This window comes from Macaca fascicularis, chromosome X (genome assembly GCF_037993035.2).
Source record: "Macaca fascicularis isolate 582-1 chromosome X, T2T-MFA8v1.1".
NCBI classification, from domain to species: Eukaryota; Metazoa; Chordata; class Mammalia; order Primates; family Cercopithecidae; genus Macaca; species Macaca fascicularis.
Window position 1 is genome coordinate 57689943 of NC_088395.1, and position 18298 is coordinate 57708240.

Here is an 18298-nt window from a genome sequence, read left to right on the forward strand (position 1 = left end):
CAAAACCACAATGAGATACCATCTCACACCAGTTAGACTGGCAATCATTAAAAAGTCAGGAAACAACAGGTGCTGGAGAGGATGTGGAGAAATAGGAACACTTTTACACTGTTGGTGGGATTGTAAACTAGTTCAACCATTATGGAAAACAGTATGGCGATTCCTCAAGGATCTAGAACTAGAAGTACCATATGACCCAGCCATCCTATTATTGGGTATATACCCAAAGGATTATAAATCATGCTGCTATAAGGACACATGCACATGTATGTTTATTGCGGCACTATTCACAATAGCAAAGACTTGGAATCAACCCAAATGTCCATCAGTGACAGACTGGATTAAGAAAATGTGGCACATATACACCATGGAATACTATGCAGCCATAAAAAAGGCTGAGTTCATGTCCTTTGTAGGGACATGGATGCAGCTGGAAACCATCATTCTCAGCAAACTATACCAAGAACAGAAAACCAAACACCGCATGTTCTCACTCATAGGTGGGAACTGAACAATGAGATCACTTGGACTCAGGAAGGAGAACATCACACACCGGGGCCTATCATGGGGAGGAGGGAGAGGGGAGGGATTGCATTGGGAGTTATACCTGATGTAAATGACGAGTTGATGCTTGCTGACGAGTTGATGGGTGCAGCACAGCAACATGGCAGAAGTATACATATGTAACAAACCTGCACGTTATGCACATGTACCCTAGAACTTAAAGTATAATAATAATAATAATAATAATAATAAAGAAAAAAAAGCCAATTGACAGATTACACCTAAATACTCCTCCTTTTGTATCATTCAGCCTTTTGTTTTAGTTTGGTAAGTTTTAAGAAATTTCAGCAGCGAAGTTGTTTTTTGGTGGGCACGATGGACTCTAGATGCCTCAAGTTATGTATACCTGTTGCAGATGTAAACTTCATTGTCCTTTGTTGGATGATATCTTAAATGGATATAAAATAAATTAGTCTAAATGGCTGCTCTCCTTTTTGTGTTTTGAAATTTTAGTTAGAAACTGCTACAGCTTATGACTTTGTACATTAAGATAATTGTATTGATCTTTTCTCAAGTCTTCTCAAATGAGTCCAGGGTGGGGATGGGATGGGGGAAAATTGATAGAAAAACATCGCTCTTCGGGGACTGATAGCCCAAGTATCCATATCTTCAGGATCTGACCAAACCAGATCACAAAATGCTCCTTTATGAAGAATTTCCTGATTCCATGCGATGGTTCGAATTTGATCCAGCGTTTTGAAATCAGGAGATAAACCACCACGGACACAAAAAATCTGCTCATCTATTAAAGTTGCTACTGTGAGCATGTCAAAAACTTTGGTACAGTATCTCTAGGCATTTCCATATTTGGCTTGGCACTCATCATAAAATCCATAAACCTGTGTTATCTGTCTACTCTCATGATTTCATTGCAAAAGTGTAATACGATCAGGTCGTTTAACCTTTAATGCAAGAAGGTAAGTGAAAGTCTCCAAACTGCAGTAACCTCTGTCTAGAAAATCACCCATAAATATGCAGTTTGTGTCAGGAACCTGACCTTCAGTTCTGAATAGTTCACAAAGGTCATAAAACTATCCATGTATAACTCCACACAGTGTTAGTTGTGGTGATACTGGCTGAACATTTGACTCGTCTAAGTGGAGGTCACAAACATAGTCACATAGCCGCTTCCTGTCATTCTCTGGCAGGTACTTGTACAGCCGCGCTATCTCCACACACTTATCCAGGTCTAGTGGTTCCATTTTAGGAATAACAAGCCACGGTGACAGCGGTGGTGGCAGTGGCTGTAGTAGTGGTGGCAGCAGCGGCGGAGGCCAAAGCCGGAACTCTCTGCCCGCTTTTTAATGGTGTTGTTTTTTTCTTGTAAATTTGTTTAAGTTTCTTATAGATGCTGGATATTAGACCTTTGTCAGATGCATAGTTTGCAAATATTTTTTCCCATTCTGTAGGTTTTCTGTTTACTCTTTTGGGAGTTACTTTTGTAGCAGCTTTTTAGTTTAACTAGATCCCATTTGTTAATCTTTGCTTTTGTTGCAATTGCTTTTGGCATCTTCATCATGAAATACATGGCTGTGCCTATGTCCTGAATGGGTATCACCTAGGTTGTTTTCCAGGGTTTTTATACTTTGGGGTTTTATATTTAAGCCTTTAATCCATCTTGAGTTAACTTTTGTATATGGTGTAAGGAAAGAGTCTAGTTTCAATTTTCTGAATATGACTAGCCAATTATCTCCGTGCTATTTATTGAATAGTAAATGCTTTCCCCATTGCTTGTTTTTGTCAGCTTTGTCAAAGATCAGATAGCTGTAAGTATGCAGTGTTATTTCTGGATTCTCTATTCTGTTCTGTTGGCGTATGTGTCTATTTTTGTACCAGTACCGTGCTGTTTTAGTTGTTGTAGTTCTGAAGTACAGTTTGCAGTTGGGTAGTGTGATGCCTCCAGCTTTGTTATTTTTGCTTAGTATTGTATTGGCTATTCAGGCACTTTTTTGGTTTTATATTAATTTAAAAATAGTGTTTTTCTACTTCTGTGAAGGATATCAATATTTAATAGAAATACTGTTGAATCTATAAATTGTTTTGGACAATATGGCCATTGTAACAATATTGCTTCTTCCTATCCATGAGCATGGAATATTTTTCCATTTGTTTGTGTCATCTCTGATTCATTTGAGCAGTGTTTTGTAGTTCTCCTGGTAGAGATCTTTCACCTCTACAGTTAGGTTTATTCCTAGGTATTTTATTCATTTTGTGGAAATTTTGAATGGGAGTAATTTCCTGATTTGGCTCTTGGCTTGCGTGTTTTTGGTGTATAGAAATGTTATTGATTTTGGCACATTGATTTTGTATCCTGAGACTTTCTTTAAGTTGTTTATCAGCTTAAGAAGCTTTTGGGCTGATACTATAGGGCTTTCTAAATATAGGATCATGTTATCTGCTACAGGAAGCAGGGGTGCATGTTTCCCTGCAGGCGTTCACCACAGTGGCAGAGGCAATGCAGCTAGGGCAGGTGGGGGTCCCCTGCTGGAGAATGCACAGTTGCACTCAAGATGGTGCTGGCTTTGGGCAGAGTGCTGGCTTGTGCAGATCTGGGTGCCTTTTCTGTGCCCCGCAAGCAGGGGTGATCACTCAGGGTGTGGGAGGATCCATTATTCTCTGTGTGATGTTAGCACAAGGATGGAGGACTGGCGGGGCTAGGGCTTGCTGGCTCTGTGCTGGCGAAGGCTTCATATGCAATATCTGTTCTTGCATGACAATGGGGGCGAACTGTTCTCCTGTGCGCTGGCAGAACAAGTAAAGCAAAACCTGCCCATGCAGACATGTGGTAGCAAAGTAATGTGGGAGTGTTGCTCTGGGCCCAGGGAAAGCTGCAGTATGGGGAGTGAGCCTGTGAGCTGGTGCATGGCTATAGGGGCTGCCTTGTTAGAGCTCTCCACTGATCAGACACAGTCTTCCAGTGCAGAAGCTATGGTGTGGGCCTCCACAGCACCAGAGACTGGCCTGTAAGCACACATTACCAGGCTGGGACCCAGAAGACGCCATCAGACCAAAGGGTACTCAGGTATGACTAGCTGTGTCTGAAGTGCAAGATCACCCTGCACAGATCAGGTCTAACAGGTCTAACCTTAACCTAGGGCTAAGGTATCTTATGGAAGTAAGTTGAGCCTAGGGGAATCACCATCCCTGGGCATGCTTCACTACAGATGCTCCTGCACCACACGCCCTGTTAGCTCCAAGTAAGCTGGTTTGCTGCCTCACCACTTCTCTAAACAGCTCTATCACCTCAAGTGTCCCTGGTAGTCAAGGGGTTCCCCCTTTTGGGGTTCCAGAGGCCCCTGGCAAGAGTGGGTTGCTCCTTCCCAGTTAAAATTGCCCATTTCTTTGGAGGTGTAGTTAAAAAATTAAGTCCTGGAGCCCATTAAGGGTTCCCAACTTTCTTCTCCATCAGCCAAGCTTCTGTGACTTCCCTCCATTCACTCTCAGTGCCTTCCCTCTGAAGATCTGTTGCAAGCATACCAGTAGTCTCAGTTCCTCCATCAATAGGGAGAGACTCTCCACTCAAATCATGGAAAGATAATTCAGACAAAAAAATCAGCAAAAAAAAAAAAAAAAAAAAAAAAAAAAATGTGGAAGGTAAGCTACACTGTAAATGAAACAGACCTAACTGACATTTACAGAACATTTTATCCAACTGCTGCAGAAAACACTTTCTGTATTTTTTTTTAAATTTTGAGGGATACATAGGTGTATACATTTATGGGGTACATGAGATATATTGATACATGCATGCAATCTGAAATAAAGCACATCATGGGGAATGGGGTATCTATCCCCTCAAGCATTTATCCTGTAAGATACCAACAAGCCAATTACATTATTTGAGTTATTTAAAAATATACAATTAAGTTATTATTGACTACAGTCACCCTATTGTGCTATCAAATAGTAGGTCTCATTTGTTTATTTATTTATTTTTGTACCCACTAACCACCTCCACCTCCCTTCCAGTCTCACACTACCACTCCCAGCTTCTGGTAACCATCCTTCTACTCACTATCCCTAAGTCCAACTGCATTGATTTTTAGATCCCACAAACAAGTGAGACAATGCAATGTTTGTCTTTCTGTACCTGGCTTATTTCACTTAACATGATCTCCAGTTCCATCCATGTTGTTGCAAATAATTGGATCTCATTTTTTATGGCTAAATAATATTCCATTGTGTATGTGTACCACATTTTCTTTATCCATTCATCTGTTGATGGAAAGTTAGGTTGCTTCCAAATCTTAGGTATTGTAAACAGTACTGCAACAAACATTGGAGTGCAAATGTCTCTTTACTATACTGAGTTTCTTTCTTTTGGGTATATACCCCACAGTGAGATTGCTGGACCATATGTCAGTTAAATTTTAAGTTCTTTGAGGAACCTCCAAATTGTTCTCCATACTGTTTGCACTACTTTGCATTACCACCAACAGTGTACAAGGGTTCTTTTTTCTCCATATCTTCAACAGCATTTGTTATTGCCTGTCTTTTAAATACACACCATTTTAACTGGGTTGAGATGATATCTCATTGTAGTTTTGATTTGCATTACTCTGATAATCAATGATGCTGAGCATCTTTTCAAATGCCTGCTGCGCCACTTGTATGTCTTCTTATGAGAAATGTCTATTAAATCTTTTGCCCAGTTTTTGATTGGATTGTTATATTTTTTTTCCTATAGAGTTGTTTGAGCTCCTTATATACTCTGGTTAATCTCATGTCAGATTGGTAGTTTGCAAATATTTTCTCCCATTCTGTAAGTTGTTTCTTCACTTTGTTCATTGTATCTTTTGCTATGCAGAAGCTTTTAAACTTAATGTCATCCAATTTGTCCATTTTTGCTTTAGTTGCCTGTGCTTTTGGGATATTGCTCAAGAAATATTTGCCCAAAACCAATATCCTAGAGATTGTCCCCAATGTAGTAATAGATTCATTGTTTAAGATCTTAGATTTAAGTGTTTAATCCATTTTGATTTTTGTATATGACAAGAAGGGTCTACTTTCATTTCACATTTTTTCTTCTTTTTTTGTTTTGCTTAGGATATTCAGTTTTCCCAGCACCATTTATTGAAGAGATTGTCTTTTCCCCAGTGTATGTTCTTGGTACCTTTGTCAAAAGTGAGTTCACTGTAGGTGTGTGAAATTTTTTCTGAGTTCTCTATTCCCTTCCATTGGTCTATATGTCTTTTTTACATCACTATCATGCTGTTTTAGTTACTATAGCTCTGTAGTATAATTTGAAATCAGGTAATGTAATTCTTCCAGTTTTGTTCTTTTTGTTTAAAATAGCTTTGGCTATTCTGGGTCTTTTCTGGTTCCATGCACATCTTAGGATACCTTCTCTATTTCTGTGAAGAATATCATTGGTATTTTGATAAAGATTGCATTCAATCTGTAGATTGCTTTGGGTAGTATAAATATTTTAACAATATTGATTCTTCCAATCCATGAACATGGAATATCTTTCCATGTTTTGGTGTCCTCTTCCGTTTCCTTCATCAGTGTTTTACAATTTTGATTATAGAGATCTTCCAATTCTTTGGTTAATTCCTAGGTATTTAGTTTTATGGGCAGATATTGTAAATGGGATTTTAAATTTCTTTTTCATATTGTTCACTGTTTTTACATAGAAATGCTACTGATTTTTGTACGTTGATTTGGTATCCTGAAACTTTACTGAATTTGGTTATCAGTTTTAATAGTTTTTCCTGAAGTCTTTAGGTTTATCCAAATATAAGATAACATCATCTGCAAACAAATATAATTTGAACGTCTTCCTTTCCAATTTGGATGCCCTTTGTATCATTCTCTTGTCTAATTGCTCTAGCTAAAACTTCCAGTTCAATATTAAAGAGGTAACAGGGGGCATCCTTCTTATATTCCAGATCTTAGAAAACAGGGTTTCTTTACCATTCAGTATAATACTAGCTGTGTGTCTGTCATATATGGCTTTTATTATGTTGAGGTATGTTCCTCCTATACACAGTTTTTTGAGTGCTTTTATCATGAAGGGATGTTGAATTTTATCAAAGTTTTTTAAGCATCAATTGAAATAATTATATGTATTTTATTCTTCATTCTGTTGATATAATGTATCATGTTAATTGATTTGTGTATGGGGAACCACCCTTGCATCCCAGGAATAAATCCCACTTCGTCATGATGATTGATCATTTTAATGTATTATTTTATTCAGTTTGCTAGTATTTCATTAAGGAGTTTTTAAAAATCAATATTGATCAGAAATATTGGCCTGCAGTTTTCTCTTTTTTTATATATATACGTCTTTGGTTTTGGCATCTGGGTAACACTGACCTTGTAGAAATAGTATGGAAATTTTCTCTCTTTCTCCATTTTTCAGAATAGTTTGAATAGGATTGGTATTAGTTCTTTTTTAATGTTTGGTAGAATTAGCCATGAATCCATCAGATCTCGGGCTTTTCTTTACTGGAAGACTTTTGATAATGGCTTTGATCATATTATTTGTTATTGGTCTGTTTAGGTTTTAGATTTATTCCTGGTTCAAACTTAGTAGGTTGTATGTATCTAAAAATTTGTCCACTTCTTTTAGATTTTTCAATTTATTGTCAAATAGCTTCTCTTAGTAGCTACTAATGATCCTTTGAATTTCTGTCATCTTATTTGTAATGTTTCCTTTTTTATTTGAATCTTTTCTCTTTTGTTCTTAGTCTGGCTAAAGGTTTGTCAATTTTGTTTAACTTTTCAAAAAAATCTTTTAGTTTCATTGACTTTTTGTATTTTTAAATTACAATTTCATATTTTCTCTGCTCTGATATTTATTATTTGTCATATACTAGTTTTGGGTTTGATTGCTCTGTATGTTTTAAAATTTCAATTTCATTTTTCTCTGCTCTGCTCTTTATTATTTATTGTATACTAGTCTTGGGTTTGGTTGCTCTTGTTTTTCTAATTCTTTATGATGCATTACTACATTGTTTATTTGCAGTTTTTCTTCCTTTTTGATGTAGGCACTTGTAGCCATAACTTCCATCTGAGTATAGGGTTTTCTGTATTCCCTAGGTTTTGGTGTGTTGTACTTCCATTATCATTTGTTTCAAGGAATTTTAAAATTTCCTTCTTAATTTATTCATTGAGCCACTGGTCATTCAAGAGCACATTGTTTAATATCCATGTATTTTTATAGTTTCCAAAATTCCTCTGTTATTTACTTATAGTTTTATTCTATTACAGTCAGAGATGTTTTAAGACTTCTTTTGTGACATAACACATGGTCTATCCTTGAGAATAATCCATATGCCAAGAGAAAAAATGTGCATTCTGCAGCTCTTAGATAAAATGTTCTGTAAATACCTTTAACTCCAGTTGGTCTATACTGCAGATTATGTCTCACATTTCTTTGTTGATTTTCTATCTAGAAGATTTGTCTAGTGCTGATAATGGGGCATTGAAGTTTCCAGCTATTATTGTGTTGGGGCCTATCTCTCTTTTTAGTGCTAATAATACTTCCTTTATATATCTGGGTGCTCCAGTATTTGGTGCATACATATTTAAAATTGCTATATTCTCTTGCTTAATTGACCCTTTATATAGTGAACTATTATATAGTGAACTTATTTGCCTGTTCTTGTATTTTTTGTCTTAAAACATGTTTTGTCCAATATAAGTATAGTGACTTCTGACCTTTTTTGGTTTCCATTGGCATGTAGTATGATTTTCACGTCTTTATTTTCAGTCTATGTATGTCTTTATAGGTAAAGTGTGTTTGGGTTAGGCAGCAGATCAATGGGTTTTTCTTTTACATCCATTCAGCCAGTCTATGTTTTTAAATTAAAGAGGTTAGTCCATTTACATTCAATGTTATTATTGATAAGTTAAGACTTATTCCTGCCATTTGGTTGCTTCTTTTCTGGTTCTTTTGTGGCCTTCTCCTGGTTTCTTTCCTTCCTGTCTTCCTCTAGTGAAGGTAATTTTCTCTAGTGATATGATTTAGTTTCTTGCTTTTCATTTTTGTGTGCGTGTGGATCAAAAAATACATTCTTCTCATCAGTACATGGGACATTCTCCAAGATAGGTAATATATTAAGCCAAAGAACAAGTCTGAACAAATTCAAAACATTTAAAATTATATCAGTGTCTTTTGTGAATACAACGGACAAATACAAGAAATTAATAATATACACTTTGATTCACAACAAATACATGAAAATTGCATAACACACTTGCAAATGACAAAGGAATTAATGAATAAATTAAGAAGAAAACTTAAAATGTTTTGAAACAAATAAAAATGAAAACAACAAATTCTATGGGATACAGTAAAAGTATTAAAAAGGGTACTCCCTAGCAAAAAAAAAAAAAAAAAAAAAAAAAAAAAAAAAAAAAAAAAACATTACATTACAAACTAAAACACTTTTAAATGAACAACCTAAGAATGCATCTCCAAGGGGGGCAGAGCAAGATGGCTGAATAGGAACAGCTCCAGTCTCCAGCTCCCAGGGCGAGTGACACAGAAGACAGGTGATTTCTGCATTATCAACTGAGTTACTGGGTTCATCTCACAGGGGAGTGCCAGACAATTGGTGCTGGTCAGCTGTTGCAGCCCCACCAGCGAGAGCTGAAGCAGGGCGAGGCATCGCCTCACCTGGGAAGCACAAGGGGGAAAGGAATCCCTTTTCCTAGCCAGGGGAGCAGAGACACACAACACCTGGAAAATCGGTTAACTCCCAACCCAATACTGCGCTTTAAGCAAACGGGCACACCGGGAGATTATATCCCACACCTGGCCGGGAGTGTCCCACGTCCATGAAGCCTTCCTCATTGCTAGCACAGCAGTCTGGGATCTAACCGCAAGGCAGCAGCAAGGCTGGGGGAGGGGTGCCCACAATTGCTGAGGCTTAAGTAGGTAAACAAAGCCCTGGGAAGATCGAACTGGGTGGAGATCACAGCAGCTCAAGGAGGCCTGCCAGTCTCTGTAGACTCCACCTCTGGGGACAGGGCACAGCTAAGCAATAACAACAACAACAACAACAACAAAGCAGAAACCTCTGCAGACTCAAGCAACTCTGTCTGACAGCTTTGAAGAGAGCAGTGGATCTCCCAACACGGAGGTTGAGATCTGAGAACAGACAGACTGCCTGCTCAAGTGGGTCCCTGACCCCTGAGTAGCCAAACTGGGAGACATACTCCACTAGGGGCAGACCGACACCCCACTCCTCACACGGTGGAGTACACCCCTGAGAGGAAGCTTCCAAAGCAAGAATCAACAGATACACTCACTGTTCAGCAATATTTTATCTTCTATAGCCTCTGCTGCTGATACCCAGGCAAACAGGGTCTGGAGTGGACCTCAAGCAATCTCCAACAGACCTATAGCTGAGGGTCCTGACTGTTAGAAGGAAAACTAACAAAAAGGAAGGACACCCACACCAAAACCCCATCAGTACATCACCACTATCAAAGACCTGAGGCAGATAAAACCACAAAGATGGGGAAAAAGCAGGGCAGAAAAGCTGGAAATTCAAAAAATAAGAGCACAACGCCCCCTGCAAAGGAACACAGCTCATCGCCAGCAACGGATCAAAGCTGGACGGAGAATGACTTTACGAGATGAGAGAAGAAGGCTCCAGTCCATCAAACTTCTCAGAGCTAAAGGAGGAATTACGTACCCAGCGCAAAGAAACTAAAAATCTTGAAAAAAGAGTGGAAGAATTGATAACTAGAATAATTAATGCAGAGAAGGCCATAAACGAACGGAAAGTGATGAAAACCATGACACGAGAAATACGTGACAAATGCACAAGCTTCAGTAACCGACTCGATCAACTGGAAGAAAGAGTATAGGCGATTGAGGATCAAATGAATGAAATGAAACGAGAAGAGAAACCTAAAGAAAAAAGAAGAAAAAGAAATGAACAAAGCTTGCAAGAAGTATGGGATTATGTAAAAAGACCAAATCTACGTCTGATTGGGGTGCCTGAAAGTGAGGGGGAAAATGGAACCAAGTTGGAAAACACTCTTCAGGATATCATCCAGGAGAACTTCCCCAACCTAGTAGGGCAGGCCAACATTCAAATTCAGGTAATACAGAGAACGCCACAAAGATAATCCTCAAGAAGAGCAACTCCAAGACACATAATTGCCAGATTCACCAAAGTTGAAATGAAGGAAAAAATCTTAAGGGCAGCCAGAGAGAAATGTCGGGTTACCCACAAAGGAAAGCCCATCAGACTAACAGCAGATCTCTTGGCAGAAACGCTACAAGCCAGAAGAGAGTGGGGGCCAATATTCAACATTCTGAAAGAAAAGAATTTTAAACCCAGAATTTCCTATCCAGCCAAACTAAGTTTCATAAGTGAAGGAGAAATAAAATCTTTTACAGATAAGCAAATGCTTAGATATTTTGTCACCACCAGGCCTGCCTTACAACAGACCCTGAAGGAAGCACTAAACATGGAAAGGAACAACCAGTACCAGCCATTGCAAAAACATGCCAAAATGTAAAGACCATCGAGGCTAGGAAGAAACTGCATCAACTAATGAGCAAAATAACCAGTTAATATCATAATGGCAGGAACAAGTTCACACATAACAATATTAACCTTAAATGTAAATGGACTAAATGGTCCAATTAAAAGACACAGACTGGCAAACTGGATAAAGAGTCTAGACCCATCAGTCTGCTGTATTCAGGAGACCCATCTCACATGCAGAGACACACATAGCTCAAAATAAAGGGATGGAGGAAGATCTACCAAGCAAATGGAGAACAAAAAAAAGCAGGGATTGCAATCCTAGTCTCTGATAAAACAGACTTTAAACCATCAAAGATCAAAACAGACAAAGAAGGCCATTACATAATGGTAAAGGGATCAATTCAACAGGAAGAGCTAACTATCCTAAATATATATGCACCCAATACAGGAGCACCCAGATTCATAAAGCAAGTCCTTAGAGACTTAAAAAGAGTCTTAGACTCCCATACAATAATAATGGGAGACTTCAACACCCCACTGTCAACATTAGACAGATCAACAAGACAGAAAGTTAACAAGGATATCCAGGAATTGAACACAGCTCTGCAGCAAGCAGACCTAATAGACATCTATAGAACTCTCCACCCCAAATCAATAGAATATACATTCTTCTCAGCACCACATCGCACTTATTCCAAAATTGACCACATAATTGGAAGTAAAGCACTCCTCAGCAAATGTAAAAGAATAGAAATTATAACAAACCATCTCTCAGACCACAGTGCAATCAAACTAGAACTCAGGACTAAGAAACTCAATCAAAACCGCTCAACTACACGGAAACGGAATAACCTGCTCCTGAGTGACTACTGGGTACACAACGAAATGAAGGCAGAAATAAAGATGTTCTTTGAAACCAATGAGAACAAAGATACAACATACCAGAATCTCTGGGACACATTTAAAGCAGTGTGTAGAGGGAAATTTGTAGCACTAAATGCCCACAAGAGAAAGCAGGAAAGATCTAAAATTGACACTCTAACATCACAATTAAAAGAACGAGAGAAGCAAAAGCAAACACATTCGAAAGCTAAAAGAAGGCAAGAAATAACTAAGATCAGAGCAGAACTGAAGGAGATAGAGACACAAAAAACCCTCCAAAAAATCAACGAATCTAGGAGTTGGTTTTTTGAAAAGATCAACAAAATTGATAGACTTCTAGCAAGACTAATAAAGAAAAAAGGAGAGAAGAATCAAATAGATGCAACAAAAAAACGATAAAGGGGATATCACCACCGACCCCACAGAAATACAGACTACCATCAGAGAATACTATAAACACCTCTACACAAATAAACTAGAAAATCTAGAAGAAATGGATAATTTCCTGGACACTTACACTCTCCCAAGACTAAACCAGGAAGAAGTTGAATCCCTGAATAGACCAATAGCAGGCTCTGAAATTGAGGCAATAATTAATAGCCTAAAAACCAAGAAAAGTCCAGGACCAGATGGATTCACATCTGAATTCTACCAGAGGTACAAGGAGGAGCTGGTACCATTCCTTCTGAAACTATTCCAATCAATAGAAAAAGAGGGAATCCTCCCCAACTCATTTTATGAGGCCAACATCATCCTGATACCAAAGCCAGGCAGAGACACAACAAAAAAAGAGAATTTTAGACCAATATCCCTGATGAACATCGATGCAAAAATCCTCAATAAAATACTGGCAAATCGGATTCAGCAGCACATCAAACAGCTTATCCACCATGATCAAGTGGGCTTCATCCCTGGGATGCAAGGCTGGTTCAACATTCGCAAATCAATAAACGTAATCCAGCATATAAACAGGACCAAAGACAAAAACCACATGATTATCTCAATAGATGCAGAAAAGGCCATTGACAAAATTCAACAGCCCTTCATGCTAAAAACACTCAATAAATTCGGTATTGATGGAACGTATCTCAAAATCATAAGAGCTATTTATGACAAACCCACAGCCAATATCATACTGAATGGGCAAAAATTGGAATAATTCCCTTTGAAAACTGGCACAAGACAGGGATGCCCTCTCTCACCACTCCTATTCAACATAGTGTTGGAAGTTCTGGCTAGGGCAATCAGGCAATTGGAAGAAATCAAGGGTATTCAGTTAGGAAAAGAAGAAGTCAAATTGTCCCTCTTTGCAGACGACATGATTGTATATTTAGAAAACCCCATTGTCTCAGCCCAAATTCTCCTTAAGCTGATAAGAAACTTCAGCAAAGTCTCAGGATACAAAATCAATGTGCAAAAATCACAAGCATTCTTATACACCAGTAACAGACAAACAGAGAGCCAAATCATGAATGAACTTCCATTCACAATTGCTTCAAAGAGAATAAAATACCTAGGAATCCAACTTACAAGGGATGTAAAAAACCTCTTCAAGGAGAACTACAAACCACTGCTCAGTGAAATAAAAGAGGACATAAACAAATGGAATAACATACCATCCTCATGGATAGGAATAATCAATGTCATGAAAATGGCCATACTTCCCAAGATAATTTATAGATTCAATGCTATTCCCATCAAGATACCAATGAGTTTCTTCACAGAATTGGAAAAAAGTGCTTTCAAGTTCATATGGAACAAAAAAGAGCCTGCATCTCCAAGACAATCCTAATTCAAAAGATCAAAGCTGGAGGCGTCACGTTACCTGACTTCAAACTACACTACAAGGCTACAGTAACCAAAACAGCATGGTACTGGTACCAAAACAGAGATATAGACCAATGGAACAGAACAGAGTCCTCAGAAATAATACCACACATCTACAGCCATCCGATCTTTGACAAACCTGACAAAAACAAGAAATGGGGAAAGGATATCCTATTTAATAAATGGTGTGGGGATAATTGGCTAGCCATAAGTAGAAAGCTGAAACTGGATCCTTTCCTTACTCCTTATACGAAAATTAATTCAAGATGGATTAGAGACTTAAATGTTAGACGTAATACCAGAAAAACCCTAGAAGAAAACCTAAGTAATACCATTCAGGACATAGGCATGGGCAAGGACTTCATGTCTAAAACACCCATAGCAGCAGCAACAAAAGCTAAAACTGAAAAATGGGATCTCATTAACCTAAAGAGCTTCTGCACAGGAAAAGAAACTACCATCAGAGTGAACAGGCAACCTACAGAATGGGAGACAATTTTTGCAATGTACTCATCAGACAAAGGGCTAATATCCAGAACCTACAAAGAACTCAAACCAATTTACAAGAAAAAAACAACCCCATCAAAAAGTGGGCAAAGGATATGAATAGACATTTCTCAAAAGAGGACATTCATACAGCCAACAGACACATGAAAAAATGTTCATCATCACTGGCCATCAGAGAAATGCAAATCAAAACCACAATGAGATACCATCTCACACCAGTTAGAATGGCAATCATCAAAAAGTCAGGAAACAACAGGTGCTGGAGAGGCTGTGGAGAAATAGGAACACTTTTACACTGTTGGTGGGATTGTAAACTAGTTCAACCATTATGGAAAACAGTATGGCGATTCCTCAAGGATCTAGAACTAGATGTACCATGTGACCCAGCCATCCCATTACTGGGTATATACCCAAAGGATTATAAATCATGCTGCTATAAAGACACATGCACACGTATGTTTATTGCGGCACTATTCACAATAGCAAAGACTTGGAATCAACCCAAATGTCCATCAGTGACAGACTGGATTAAGAAAATGTGGCACATATACACCATGGAATACCATGCAGCCATAAAAAAGGCTGAGTTCATGTCCTTTGTAGGGACATGGATGCAGCTGGAAACCATCATTCTTAGCAAACTATCACAAGAACAGAAAACCAAACACCGCATGTTCTCACTCATAGGTGGGAACTGAACAATGAGATCACTTGGACTCAGGAAGGGGAACATCACACACCGGGGCCTATCATGGGGAGGGGGGAGGGGGGAGGGATTGCATTGGGAGTTATACCTGATGTAAATGACGAGTTGATGGGTGCAGCACACCAACATGGCACAAGTATACATATGTAACAAACCTGCACGTTATGCACATATACCCTACAACTTAAAGTATAATAATAATAATAAATAAATTAAAAAAAAAGACTACTTTAGAAAATATAAAAAAAAAAAAAAGAAAAAAGAAAATGTGGCACATATACACCATGGAATACTATGCAGCCATAAAAAAGGCTGAGTTCATGTCCTTTGTAGGGACATGGATGCAGCTGGAAACCATCATTCTTAGCAAACTATACCAAGAACAGAAAACCAAACACCGCATGTTCTCACTCATAGGTGGGAACTGAACAATGAGATCAGTTGGACTCAGGAAGGGGAACATTACACACCGGGGCCTATCACGGAGAGGGGGTGGGGGGAGGGATTGCATTGGGAGTTATACCTGATGTAAACGACGAGTTGATGGGTGCTGATGAGTTGATGGGTGCAGCACAACAACATAGCACAAGTATACATATGTAACAAACCTGCACGTTATGCACATGTACTCTACAACTTAAAGTATAATAAAAAAATATAAATAAAAAATATAAATAAAAGGGATGCACCTCCAAAAAGTAGAAAAGCAAAAGCAAATGAATCCTAAATTAGTAGAAAATAAATAATAAATTTCAGAGCAGAAATAAATGAAACAGTAAAAATAATACAAAAGATTAAAGAAAAATGTTGTTTTCTTTAAAAATATAAATAAAATTAACAAACTATTAGCTAGACTAATTAAGAAAATGAGAGAAGATCCAAATAAATAAAATTAGAAATAATAAATGAGACATTATTATTAATACCAAATAAACGTAAAGTATTATTAGGGACTATTATGAACAACTGTATGCCAATAAATTGGAAAACCTAGAAAATATGAATAAATCCCTACACACATACAACCTACCAAGATTGAACCATGAAGAAATAGTAGGCCAGAATAAACCAATAACAAGTAATAACATTGAAACAGTAATAATCATTTTCCCATTGAAGAAAAACTTAGAACCAGATGGTTTCATTCCTGAATTTTTCCACACATTAAAAAAGTACCAATCCCATTTCAACTCAACTATTTCAAATAACTGAAAACAAAATAATACTTTAAAACTCATTCTACATGTCAGCATTACCAGTATAACAGAACAAGACAAGAACACAACAAAAAATTACAGGCTAATATCCCTGATGAACATACACACAAAAATCTTCAGTAAAATGCTTCCAAACTGAAACTAATGACACATGAAAAATTCATTCACCGTGGTGCAGTGAAATTCGTCCTATGGGTACAAGGATGGTTCAACATATGCAAATCAATAAACATGATGTATCACATTAATACAATCAAGGACAAAAATCATACCATATAAATTTCAATATGATGAAAAACCACATGATAAAACGTAACATTCCTTTATGATCCAAACTCTTAACAAACCAGTAATAGAAGGAACATACTGCAAAACAATAAAGGCTATATACGGCAACCCCACAGCTAATAGCCTACTGTATGGGAAAAAATTGAAAGCCTTTCCTCTAAGATCAGGTAAAAGACAAGAATGCCCACTTTCACCACTTTTATTCAACACAGTATTAGAAGTCCTATCCAGAGTGATTCAGCAACAGAAAAAAAGAGCATCCAAAGTGAAAAGAAATAAATCAAATTATCCTTGTTCACAAATGGCATAATCTTATATTTAGAAAACCCTAAAGACTCAACCAAAAAACATTCAGGACTGATAAATTCATTAAAGTTGCAGGATACAAAATCAAAACAAAATCTGGTGGTATTTATGTTCCATCAAAAGAGAAAATCTCAAAAAGAAATCAAGAAACCATTCCATTTGCAATGGCTGCCAGATAAAATAAAATACCTAAGAACAAATTTAACCAAGGAATTAAATGATCTACACAAAGAAAATTATATAACATTAATGAAAAAACTGAGGTCTAAATAAAATATGGTAAGATATCCCATGCTCAAAGATTGAAATAATGTTATTAAAATAACCATACTACCAGAAGGAATCTATAGATTCAATATAATTCCTATCAAAATATCAATAGCATTCTTCACAAGAAAAGAATAAAGAATCCTCTAATATGTATGGAACCACAAAAGATCCCAGATGGCCAAAGCAATCCTGAGAAAAAGAAGAAAGCTGGAAGCATCACACTACCTAACTTCAAAATACTCTACAAATCCATAGTAAACAAAGCATCATGGTGCTGGCATAAAAACATACACATAGTCCAATGGAATAGAATAGAGAGCACATAAATAAATCCATATATTTATAAAAAATTCATTTTTGACAAAGGAACCAGAAACATACATTGGGGAAAGAACAGTCTCTTCAATAAATAATTTTGTGAAAACTGAATGTCCACATACAGAAGAATAAAATTAGAACCCTATCTCTCACCATATACAGAAAAAAGATAAAAATGAATTAATGACTTAAATGTAATACCTGAAACTCTAAAACTAGGCAAATAAAAGCACAATCCAAAAAAAAGAAGAAAAAAAAGAAAAAAGAAAGACAAATGGGATTACATCAAGCTCCAAAGATTCTGCAAGGCAAAGAAAACAATCAATAAGCGAAGAGACAAACCTAAAGCATTGTTGAAAATATTCACAAACTATCCACCCAAGAAGGTATTAATAACCTGAATGCATAAAAACTCAAACAACTCAGTAATAATAGTCATCAAATATAAATGGGCAAAGGTTCTGAATATATATTTATCACTAAAAAGAACCACAACATGTCAGCAATATGACCAAATAGCAGCCACTAGTGCTCATACTTTCTACAAAGGCAGCCAAAACAACAAATAAACAACTAAGTGTTAATGTAAATAACCAAACAAGAGTGCTGGAATACCTTAAAAGTGTATCAGAAACCTTAGTGGGCACATAAACTTAGGGTAGCCAGAATGGTAGGAAACATGGGGAGTTCACCACCCCATCCCTGAAATGGTATCAGCCAAGAATCAGAAGGAATTTCTCTCTATGCCAAAATGCCAGGCAAAAGGATCGCAGCAGCTGCAACCAACACCTTGGACACCTACACTTATCACTACTGGGATCCCTTGCAGTCCTCACAGGCACTAAGACCAGCTGAAGATGCTGCCTAGAGACCACACAGCTGAGCTCTCCCCAGAGAAGAAGCTGAAACTATTCTTCCACCTGTGACCCATGTGGCTACTGTACTACAGCATA

General features: G+C 37.4%; 1 protein-coding gene and 1 pseudogene across 4 annotated transcripts in view; both read right to left on the reverse strand.

Annotated features, from left to right (window-relative positions):
* LOC102125980 (zinc finger X-linked protein ZXDA-like) overlaps positions 1–18298 on the reverse strand; it is a 237423-nt gene that overhangs the window by 188247 nt on the left and 30878 nt on the right. The window lies entirely within an intron of this gene.
* Positions 996–4898, reverse strand: LOC102125615 (serine/threonine-protein phosphatase 6 catalytic subunit pseudogene; annotated as a pseudogene).